At 51.2% G+C, this 12,051-nt stretch overlaps 1 protein-coding gene across 4 annotated transcripts in view; it reads left to right on the plus strand.

Moving 5' to 3' along the window:
* The first annotated feature begins 558 nt into the window (after positions 1-558).
* MAP4 (microtubule associated protein 4) overlaps positions 559-12,051 on the plus strand; it is a 145,377-nt gene continuing 133,884 nt past the window's right edge. For all 4 annotated transcript variants that reach the window (XM_032686511.1, XM_032686519.1, XM_032686533.1 and 1 more), the window contains exon 1: positions 559-622. The gene's annotated coding sequence lies outside the window, so the exon portion shown is untranslated. The remainder of the gene's footprint in view (positions 623-12,051) is intronic.

Here is a 12,051-nt window from a genome sequence, read left to right on the forward strand (position 1 = left end):
GTCTTCCTGCCCTGGGCTTCCCCGGCTGGGGAGGAGCCCCTCTCTCCTCACCCCCTCATCTGTGTCCATGTCCCCTCAGCCCCTCTCTCCTCATCCCCTGAGCCATGTCCATGTCCCCTCAGCCCCTCTCTCCTCACTCCCTCATCTGTGTCCATGTCCCCTCAGCCCCTCTCTCCTCACCCCCTCATCTATGTCCATGTCCCGTCACCCCCTCTCCCCTCAGCCCCTCTCCCCTCAGCCCCTCTCCCCTCAGCCGTGTCCCCCCCGTCCCCCCCCGTCCCCTCACTCCCTGGCCCCGCCCCTCCCCTTGGCCCCTCCCCCTTGGTCCCCTCCCCTTGGCCCCGCCCCCTGGTGGCCGCGCGCCGCACCCAACCGCGCTGCCCGGCCCGGGCCGCGCCGCCTCGGCCCCGCCCCCCTCGCGCGCCGCCCGCACTCCCTCCGATTGGCGGGCGGTGGGCGCGGCGCGGCGCTGATTGGCCGAGGCGCCCGCCTGGCCCCGCCCCGCGGGCGGCAGGGTAGTGCTGCGGGCGCGAGGCCAGCGCGGCGCCGCTCCCGCCTCCCGCCGGGCCCAGCCGCTCCCGCCGGCCGCCTCCGACCGGCGCTGCCCCGCGCCCCGCGCACGGTAAGGCCGCAGGCAGGGGGCTGCGGGCGGCGGGGACACCCCCGGCCGCGCTGCGGGCGCCGAGCCGGGGCTTCGGCCTCGCCCGTGCGCAGGGGGCCGGGCGGGCAGGGGGTCACCGGGGCCGCGGGGCGGGGGAGCCAGGCGCCGGCGGGCAGAGGGAGGCCGGCGGGTCCCGCCGCGTCCCGGAGCATCTCCCGCGGGGGCCGGCGGAGGAAGCGGGAGCGGCCGGGGCGCGGCTTTGTTGCCGGGAGGGCGAGGCTGGGGCGGCTCCGGGGGGGGGGGCCGCGGTGGTCCCGGGGGAGCCGCCGCTTCCCGGCGCCGCTCCCGGAGGATCCCCCGGCATGGGACGGCCCCGCCGCGGCACGCGGGGAGCGCGCGTGCGGGGACGGTGACGCTGCGTTTCGCTGCTTCGCGCCGGGACGTCCCCAAACTTTCCTGCGCGGGGGTTTCCCCCCCGCGCTTCCCCCGCTGGACCGGCCTTAGTCCCGGCTTTATAAGGCCGGGCGCGGGCTGAGCCCGGCCCGGGGCTGGGTGTGGCGGCCGGGGGGATGCGCGGGGAGGCCTCTGCTCAGTCATGGCAGGCTCGGCCGGAGCCATAAATACACGGCGGGCCCGCTTTCGGGATGAGCAAACCCCGGTCACAGGGTCAGGAGCTGCAGGGATTACGCGGGTGTTCGCCACGGCCCCGTGCGGGGCTGCTGGCAGTAAGTTTAAACCGAAAACGGTGAAGTTTGTTGGTGCTGAAGATGCTGCTCTGCTGCCAAGGGCCGTTTCTGAGTGTATCCTGGGAGTAGGCTGTGTGTAAGCTCTCCCTGTCCTGCAGGGGTGTGTTCAAAGCGTGGTCTGGGAACATATCGAAAGCCTGGTCTGTGAACGTATTAAACCCGAATTTAGATGTTGGGGTCTCTTTTCTTTAGGTGCTTCTTGATCTCTCTTACGTAGTTGCTCCCTTTCTTCTCTCTTTCTTTCCCCTGATTGCTGCGTGGATTTAACAAATAAACTCATTTATTTTAGCTTTTTTTCCTAATTTTCTTTTCTTAGTTTTAAAGCTGCGCTCCTCTATTCAAGGAACCACGTTCTTCCCAGCTCACAGTTTCAGCTGAGAGGCTTCTTGAATAACATAATGGACACGCAAGTCCTGCTCAGTATTTCAGGGGTGGAGTAACAAGCCTTGCTCGGGGCCTCCTGCCCTGCGTGTGATGCTGCTGTAGCTTCATTTTGTAAACTGAAGGGGCTGGGCTGGGCTGGAGTTTTACAACTTTAAAGCTTGGTTCCCCCTTGCCAGGCCTTGGTTATTCCATCTGGTGTGTTTTTACTGTGTTATATCTGCAAGGTGCTGCTGCAGTTTGATTAACTCCTCCTTTCATTGAGAAGGGCAAATTGTAACTGGAAAACATTCAGCTTCACGGCAGAATTGTGATGAAGGTGATGTTGACCTGTCTGTTAATTTCACTGCGTGTCTTTTTTGTTTATTTTCCTTGCAAGAACCGATGGATCTGATTATTATCTTTCCAGATGCTCTTCTTAACTTTATTTTTTTTTTTTGTCCTTTTTGGCCTTCTTGCATCAGAAGAGATGGGCTTTCTCAGTTTGAAAAAGAAGCTCAACTGACTTGCTATTGCGACAGCAGCAATATCCTGTGCCTTTTGTTTTCTTTGGTGGTGATAATTACATGTTAGTGACAAATAATAAGCTTGAAGGCAGAATAGCTGATCTGTTTGTGGCTGTGATTGTTGACTCTAAAGCTGAAGGCCGTGGATATTAAATCTGTTTTTTGTGTGTCTCTGCAGCAATGACATCAGGGAAATATCAGATAATACAAAGAAGTGTCAGTGGCTTGAAGATCCCAGCCCTGCGAGTCCAGCTCGAGCCCAGTGTTGCCATGGGGATAGTTTGTGGGTCACCCCTCGTTCCCCCCGAGCCCTCAGAGGGTGTTAGGAGGGGATTATGTCACTCCTGTCCTTAAAGAACAAACGAGAAGCCTGTTGGTAGGAGGCTTGTGCTGGCAGAGACTCGCTGGGGCTTTAATATCTGACTTTATCAGCCTGTTTGTGAAAAGCCAGTGGCTGTCAGGCAGTGCCCGTGGCCCTGGGGCAGCTCCCAGGGCTCTGGGACAGCAGGACCTGGCTCTGGGAGCTGCAGGACCTCACCCTTGCAGCATATCTGGAGATCTGTTTTAACAAGCTGCCTCATTTGTCTGTGGGGAGCTTTGAAGGTGGTGAGGGGGGTGCTGGGGTGGGAGCTCATCCCTGGAGCCCTCGCCCTCTGCCCTGGGTGAGCTGGCTCTGGGCATTGTGGGGAGTGGGGCAGAGGGACCAGGAGGGCAGTGATCACTCAACAGCCTCCCAGGCACTGCTGAAACCACCTTGGACTCCCCCTGGTAGCAGGGTGTGCTGGTCAGTGCCATTTCAAGATGGAAATATTAACTCTGAAGTGTTTGGGCTTAGTGCACTCGTACCTCCCCTTCCAAGGACACAGGCAGTTAAGTCAAGGCTTTAATCACCAAAGCATTGCTTAAAACTCTTCTGTCATGATATTAAACATCCCTACACCTCCAACAGCCTGAGCAACAGAATCAAATTGGTTTTTTGGAGGGGCAGAAGGTGGGGCTGTGTGGAGGCTGGGATGTGACTGGATTTCCAGTCTTAAGCTCGTTATGCGAAGTCTGATGAGTGCTCAGTTTAAACAAATGAGTTGCATGTTCTTTCTGGTAAAAGGGCTGACACAGCCCTTATTTTAGGGAATGGAGCTATAATTATATTTGAGGTCCCAACCCCTGTAGTATTTCAGTGGTTGCCTTACTTCCCTAGAAATAAGTCCTGTTTAATGGCTCAGATTGGTTTGAGTTCTTGCAGAGTTCAGGCCTGGTGTACACCTATTGCTGTTAGCGCAGGTCTTGCTCTCCTGTGCCTCCAGCTTAAACTTACCCCCTGTTTGCTAAACTAGTGATCTCTTCAGCTAAGAACTCAGTACTTGGACTAAGTTTGTCTCTCTGCATCCTGTGCAGAGAGACCTTCCAAATTCTGGTACACACCAAACTTATGACTAAGGGAAACCACTGGTCAGACAAGGTCTGAGTCTGTCAGGGTGAATTCAAGCTACTTGCAATTCAAATGAAAGTGATGGTTACTTAAAAGCCAAGTAATGTGTAACTATACCTTGGTTTGGCCCAGAAAAGTCCCAATTCATTTATTTTGCTAGTCCAGACACAGATTGGAAGATAAAATTCCAGTCTCCTGCGCTGAGGATGAAGAGTTCGAGGCACGTTAATCATCGAGTTGTTGCCAGTCTGACTGCAGACAACAAGATGATACTTAGTTCGTGTACTTCTGGGGCTTCAAAGGCAAATTGCAGAAGCTGATACTGCTCTGGAAGGCAGGGAGTTATTTCCTGGAGCTCCGTGTTTATTCTTCCCGTCCCAACCAAAACAGATGAATCTCCTGCTTAGCCAAACGTCTGTGTCCACAGCAACTGAACTGATTATCTCTGGGCTTTATTTCTCCTCCTGGGAGGCCAGTGAAGTGATGCTCAGCTGGGGAGGAGGGAAGGAGGGCTCTGATTGCAGCCCAGGGGATGGTGGCAGAGCAGAGAGCCTTGAGCCTGAGCCATCAGCACTGCCCTCATCTGCCACGGGGCTCAGCTCCTGGGGGAAGGGTGGGTGTCCCTTGGATCTGAGCTGCCAAAGAAAGGGTGGGTGTCCCTTGGATCTGAGCTCCCAAAGAAAGGGTGGGTGTCCCTTGGATCTGAGCTGCCAAAGAAAGGGTGGGTGTCCCTTGGATCTGAGCTCCCAGAGAAAGGGTGGGTGTCCCTTGGATCTGAGCTCCCAGAGAAAGGGTGGATGTCCCTTGGATCTGAGCTCCCAAAGAAAGGGTGGGTGTCCTTTGCATCAGGCTCCTGAGGAGGCGGCATAAAAGCTGGGCTGAGTCTGCTCAGCCCATGGGAATAACTCAGCAGGTAGGCTGGGGCAGCACACCCCTGTGGGGTGGATTTCTGCAGCCTCCCACAGCTCAGGAACCAGTTTCATGGCTCAGTGTTCTGCTCGTGTAAAAGAATTTCTCGTGGGCCGAAAAGGTCAGTGAAATCAGCTGCTGAGGATGTTATGCAGATTTGAGCTCGGTGGCGAGAAGAATGAAATGCTTGTGGCTCACACAGTGCTCTGTGTTGCTTCTTAATCAAGTTTTATGTTAGAAATTATTAAATATTGAAGTTATTTGAAATTACTGGGAGATCTGACCCCAAAGGGTTATGAACAGACATTGGTGTGATGCTCTGGCCCTCTTAAAAACACATCAGGGTGGTGCCAAGGGTTTGTCCCAAACAAGATTAGTCTTAGGCCCCTCTGATTAAGTTATCCAGTTAGGTGTGTTGCCTCACAAGCCCGTATTTAAGAATGCTTGAGAGCAGAATATTTGCAGTTGTTGCCGCAGAAAACATGGGAGGCACCGTGTAAATGGGAAGTGTGAGTTCCTCCCTGGGTGAAAAATGGCTGTGTATGTAAATGATGGTGCATTCAAACTCCATAAGGCACACTCCTCCCTGGAAATGTCTGCTGGAAGGTGGGAGGATGCTGGGTTATTTATTCTGTTCTCCCCTGGAGACAGTGAGGGAAGGGTCTGATTTCTTCCCTCACTCTTACAAAAGGCTACTCCTTGTTGCTCTTTTAACCCTTGCCTTATTTTATTCCTATTTTGTCTGGCAACTGCTGAATTAGTGGCTCCTCCAGGGAGTAGCAAGATACTAACGTTGAGATAAAGCTCCCAACGTCCCTGTGATTTGGACTAAACCAGCAAATAAAAAAATAAAGAGTGGTAGTTGTATTACTGAGGGAGGTTTGTGTAATGCAATAGGCCCTGGGTTGGCTTTCCTCGGCCGAGGTTGGATTTCCAGCTGTAACTCTTTCTGTGAGGAGAGCTCAGGGCAGACAAACAGGGCTGGAGTCCATCCCCTGGCCCAGGTGGCTGTGCTGGCAGGGTGGCAGGTTTGCTCCGTGGGTGGGAGGTGGGTTAGGTGTCAGGTGTATCCCCGTGCCCGGGGTGACGTGACACACATGGTGTGGCCGGGGATTAACGTGGGATGAGCAGCTCCTGCTATCGGGCTGCTCATGTGGGGCTGCGGGGAGGAGTATGCAGTTAATCACATCCATTAGCATGATTAAAATCCTGATTAGCCTGTGTCACTCACTCCCATTTTCCACCTACACTTCGCCCCCTTTTTACCCGGAGCATTTGCAAGTATGAGCAGAGGAGAGGCCGACACGGCGCAGGGCCCGACTCGAGGGGTGGTCACTGGCATTTTAAACACAGCAAATCGTTTTGGGCTCTGTGTCATTCTGCCAGAGCTCTTCAGAAAGCTGTAGAGCTGCTGTCTGAACAGAACATCTGAAAAACCAGCCCTTCAGAGCTGGAGGATCCTCAGCAGGACTGTTGGGAATCCAGTTGAGCATGAAGTCGGCTTGTCGTGCTCGTCAGTCAAGTGCTCAGGGCTTGCTAATGTCTCATATCTGCCGTGTACTAAAGCTTGAATTTAGCACCTCCATCCCCCTTTGCTGCTGAACTCTTCCTGCTGCCTGGCACCTTGGAGCAGGGCTCTCCTTTCCTCCAATGGCCTGGGCTGGAGAGCCAGTCCAGTGATGGAATTCCAGGGAGAAATGACCAGTCTGAGGTTTGAAACTGGGCTTGGGTAAGCGGGGGATTGGCTGTTTGGATTTTGACAAGATGTAAAAAAAAAAAAGCCACAAGAGAGGTAATTTTGTGAATTCCTTTGTGCAAAAGCTCTCCCTTTTAACAACTGTACTGGTTGGGGAGATACTGCACAGATTAAAACTGGATCTTTTTGGAAAAGCAAACTTCTCCGAGTATTAGGTCATACACTTCCAACACATTCCCGCCTGGGAGTGAGTCATTGTTCCTTTTGTAAAATTGCATTGGAGCTACATCATCCCCAAAAGCTGTTTTTTTCAGCTGAATTTAGGGTGTTGACGCTTGCTTTAAACAAAGTAAAACTATGGGAGCATTTATCAGAGAGTTTCAAAGTGTGTTTACATACCCTGGAGCTGCGACTCCCCAAGTGCTCCAACCCGGGCTCAATTCATCCTTGGGAGTGCAAACCCTCGGCTCTCACACTGAGGACTGGAGCAAATATCTCCATGTGATTGCACTGATGCTTGTGAAATACTTAAAATCCTCTGAAAGGGGCCGAAAAACATCCATGTGCTTTTACCTGGTCTTATCTCTTCACCCTCCCACTTGTTTCTTGTGCTGACTGTGGGATGTGTGTGACTCCAGCTCTTTGCTGGAGACACTCTGGCAGTTTGTCCTCCCAGGAGTTGATGCTGAGGGTTTGTTTCCGTATTATGGCTTTTTTTTTTTTCCTGCAACAAAGCTGGTTGGAGGCTCCATCCTTTCTCCATGTTACAGTTTTTATCAGGTTGTCGTGCTGGGTCTGCAGTGCTGAGAAATGGGTTGGTGCTCAGGTGGGATTTCTACAATTATTTTTGGAAGCTGCATCAGTTCTGTTAAAGGGGAAGTAGGAAGAACTGCTTGGAGAAGAGGCTGCCAAGCACTCATCAAACTCATCAAAGAGTGAGATGGAGAAACACTGTCAGTGGGGTGAGTAAGAGCAGTGCAGAGCATTGAGGCTTGGGATGAAAAACTCCCCCCCCCCCAAACCATACAGACCTTCACTGGAAAGGCTTAAACCTGGATGATGGAACGGTTGGGATTGGAAAGGACACCTGGAGATCATCCAACCCCCTGCCAAGGCAGGGTCACCTGAGCAGGTGACACAGGGACGTGTCCAGGTGGGATGGGGATGTCTCCAGAGAGGAGACTCCACACCCTCCCTGGACAGCTGTTCCAGGCTCTCCACCCTCGTGGAGAGAAGTTCTGCCTCAGGTTGAGGTGGGACTTGCTGTGGTTTGGTTTGTGGCCATTGCTCCTCGTGCTGTCCCTGGGCACCTGAGCAGAGTGTGGGACCATCCTGAGAGCCCTTGGGGATATTTGTGTGGATTGATGGATCCCCTCTCACCTTTTCTCCTCCAGGCCCAGCTCCTGCAGTCTCTGCTCATCAGGGAGATGCTCCAGACCCCTCATCAAAATCAGACCCCTAATCCAAAGTCACTGTTCTTGTGTTTGATGGTTCCACCGTTTCAGTTCCCCAAAAAGGGAACCTGAGTGCAGACAGTAATTAGGGTACAGGCAGAATTAAGCACTTGGAACTTCCTCTCAGTGTGTCTGAAACCCAGTCAAATTAAAACTACTAATGGTTAGGTGCTTAAAAAATGCATGGGGATTACAGGAAAAGTGTCAGTGAAGCACAACTTTCAGATTCCCATTAGCATCCTGTTCATAGCAGTTCCAAGTGCTTAATTCCTGCCTGTCTGCAGGAATTAATTAATTAATAATTAAGTCCTACAAATATCTGTCTGCACTCAGGTTCCCTTTTGGGGGAACTGAAATGGTGTTATCACCAGACACAAGAACATGGAATCTGAAATGTTTCATTTCCCTGGAATCCAATAATGATTTAGGTTGGAAGGGACCTTAAAGCTCATCCAGTCCCACCCCCTGCCATGGGACACCTTCCACTAGCCCAGGTTGCTCCAAGCCCTGTCCAACCTGGCCTGGGACATTTCCGGGGATGGGGAGTTTTTGGTGTTGCTGATGGGGGTTTTTTCCTCTCCTTCCCCTTTTTGGTGCTTTTTTTGTTTGACCTCAATTTCTGACTCTGTCAAGGCCATTTCCCTGTTGCTGTTTATTGAGTGTGTGCTCATTTAAAAGGTGCTCCTGTGCTTATCTGTGCTGGTCTTAAGGAATCTCAGAGGAGTTCTTCTGCTGTCCAGGGATACTTTCTCTACTGTTAATTAGGTAATTGGACACTTCAGAACTGGGAGAGCAAAGACAAAACTCCCCCAGCAGCCCCAGCAGAGGCTCTAAATGAGGCTCTGCAGACTCAAAGAATGAGACAAAGCACTGAGTCACTCGCTCTTCCTTCCTTTGGGCTTCTGTGGTGGGAGTGAATCGCTTCTCTTGTCGCTCGTGAATCAGAGCAGTTATAAAAAGGGTTCTAGATGGTAAGAACTGGATGTTTTCGGACTTCTTAGCAGGAGCTGTGGATTTAAGTGATGTAAATGTGCAGTAGTAAATGAAATATATTGTGTTGGGACCTGCTGTTGGGTTCCCAGTGGGGAGTTCCTGATGCACAGCTTCACCAGTGTTGCTTTGCCTGTAACTCCGAGTGCTGCCTCCTGCTCCAGGGGCACAGCACAGGAAGGACATGGAGCTGGTGGAGAGAGTCCAGGGGAGGCACCAAGGTGATCAGAGGGATGGGAGGAAAGGCTGAGAGAGTTGGGATTGTTCAGCCTGGAGAGGAGAAGCTTTGGGGTGACCTAATTGTGGCCTTGCAGGGCCTGAAGGAGCTGCAAGAAATATAGAGAGAAACTACTGACATGGGATGGAGTGACAGGACAAGAGGGAATGGCTTCAGGCTGCCAGAGGGCAGGGAGAGATGGGATATTGGGAAGATATTCCTCCCTGGGAGGGTGGGGAGGCCCTGGCACAGGTTGCCCAGAGAAGCTGTGGCTGCCCCTGGATCCCTGGGAGTGTCCAAGGCCAGGTTGGAGCAACCTGGGCTATGGAAGGTGTCCCTGCCCATGGCAGGGGGTGGCACTGGATGGACTTTCAGGCCCCTTCCACCCAAACCATCCTGGAATTCTGGATCCTGTGAATGTTTGGTCGCTCAGCACTTGCTGGGTGTGATCTCAGTGAGCTCCTGCCGAGGTTTGCAGGAAGCAGCTCCCGAGGGTGGGAGTTTGTTCCACCTCCAGCAGCACAGCTGGGCAAAGCTCCGGGATGTGGTCACCAGGGTGAGTCGTCACTGAGGTTTAAATCTTGCATTAAGTGCTTTTTGGGGTGATTTGCCATGACCTTTGTCACCCAGTACATGTGTTCAGTGGTCCTGCTGGGGACTCTGCAGGATGCTGTGGGTGGCTCAGGCTCTGTTTTATGCAATAAATTTGCATTTATATATGAAACTACAATGGATGTAACCTGCAGGGTTAATTTCTGCATGATATCTTTATGCTAAAAGCACATATATATATATTATTTTCCTTTGACTGTATTTTAACCTATTTAAGCACTTAGGACACGAGAATTAAAGGATACTTCCATCTCGTGTTCTGAGCACTGGATTTTTTTTTTTAACTGGGTTTTTGGTTTTTTGGTTTTTTTTTTTTAGGTAAAATGTACTTTTTTTTTGCATTGGGATTTGGACAGAGCATGTAGGGCAATAGGATCAAGTGTCACATTGGGGATTACATATCTGTCCTGGAGTGACCCTCTTAGGAGCTTGCCCTGGTGTAATTGGTGAATGACTGGATTTATAGGGATGTATATCTGCATTAGCACTGGGTTGATGTAACTCGAGCTGATTTGCTTTCGGTCCAATCTATTTTCAGCTTGGGAATTCACTTTTAAGCAGAGATGCTATAATTTGACTAAAACTACCATTTTTAGGCTTGTACTTCCCCCTAACAGCAGTGGTGGTTTTACTAGGAATTAAGAGCCCTGCATCTGAATGTAGAGGAGTGTTGTAAGGCATTGCCTGCTTGCTGAAACCCAAATTTTATCCAAAAAGCTGCATATTTATTTGAGACCTCTGGGTATTAATGGTGTTAAAAAAAAAAAACCTAAAATACCAACTTTTTGAGATTGATTTGTTGCATCAGTCGTTATCTTGTTCTTAAAACTGTAACAACTCTTTAACTCAGGGTATTCCGTGTTATTCTGATGCTTTGTGCTCCTCTGCTGGCAGCTTCCACGACGTTTCCCTCTCCCAGAAAGAATAAACAGGCAGCTGAGTCGGGGAACACGAGGAAACTCCTTTCCCCTTCCAGCTCAATTTTCTGCAGGGAAGGTTTTTAACTTGCCAAATTAGCAGTAATTGCTGGTCCTGCTGACAGACTTTCCCTGTGGGCACACCCTCCTGTGCTTGTCTCTGAACACAGCTCTGGGAGGCTCCTCTGCACCCTGGTTTTCTCTGGAGACTGGAATTCCTGCAGGATTTTCCTGCTTGTCCACAGAGAGGTCCCTGCCCACTGCTCTCTGCTGGCAGCAGCTCCTGGAATCCCCTTCAGGTAGTGATGGGTTAGGAAATGGTTGGGATTCACAAAAGCCTTTAGTTCTAAAGCATTGATTTGTTATATTTCCTTAATTACCCAATTAACGAGCTGGTTTTGTGCCACAGGTTTTACTCTGCTCCCCTGCTCCTACTTCTTGTTCCTCCCTCTCCTTTTTCCTTCCTCCCTCTCCTTTTTCCTTCCTCCCTCTCCTTTTTCCTTCCTCCCTCTCCTTTTTCCTTCCTCCCTCTCCTTTTTCCTTCCTCCCTCTCCTTTTTCCTTCCTCCCTCTCCTCCTTCCTTCTCTCTATCCCAAACTCCCATCCATCCTACGCTGTTGTTTTCCTCCCTTATTCCTGTCCCTTGCTTCCCAAATCCCGTTTAAGGCCATCTGAATGTATTCAATGCAGGGTAATTTTCTTTTTTTGCTGCAAAGCCCTTTCAAAAAGGCTGTTGGAGGGTTGGTTGTAGCACGGGATGTGATCCACTACTCCCAGAAATCCTGACTCTGGCTGGCATCAGCTGACGGTGTCTTGTTTAAACATACCACAGACTTGATGTTTTTTCCCCTTGGGGGATTGACTTCCTGTGATAAAAGGAGATTCCCTTTTAAAGCAGAGCTCCCTGGTTATATAATGAGAGGAGGAAATGGTCCAGAGGTGACACTGGGAGAACAGAAGAGTTATTTTGGTAGCTGACTGTTAAACGGCAGAACAGAAAATAACACTCTGGAGGGTCCTGGTAACTCGAGTCCTCTTGGGAAAGTGAGAGCAACACATTTATGGAATTAAGTAAGGGAGTGACCAGGGCAGAGCAGAGGAAGGGAGGTTACAGTAAGGACAGACTTGTCCAGGATTCCTCTTAAAGATTTAACTCTTTCCAGGCTACTCCTAATCTCCTCCATAAGCTGCTGTGTCATTCCCAAACACTTCTGTCTTCAAGTCTGAACCTCCAAGAGCTGTTTGAACCTCCAAAAGCCTTTGCTTTTTCAATTGAAGCCAGGAATATGTGTTATTTTTTCATTTCTGTGGGTGATTTTCTGTGTGTGGCTTTGTCTGTGTGTGTGTCCCCAGCAATGCGTGACCAGGGGATTCCTGTCTTCCACCTGCACTTTCTGTCCCCCCTCACCAGGATGGCAAACTTGCCACGGACTGTGCAGTGATCAGAGGGAAAACTGGGTTTTTATGCTCAAAATAGGGCAAAATTGAGGTTTCTAAAGCAGTTTGCAGTTCCTCAGCAGGGCTCGTTAAGAGGCAGCGACACAAACTCGCGGGGAATCCAACTGGATTCTGCCAGGGAGTCACTGAACCCTC

The sequence above is a fragment of the Chiroxiphia lanceolata genome, chromosome 1, assembly GCF_009829145.1.
Source record: "Chiroxiphia lanceolata isolate bChiLan1 chromosome 1, bChiLan1.pri, whole genome shotgun sequence".
Lineage (NCBI taxonomy): Eukaryota > Metazoa > Chordata > Aves > Passeriformes > Pipridae > Chiroxiphia > Chiroxiphia lanceolata.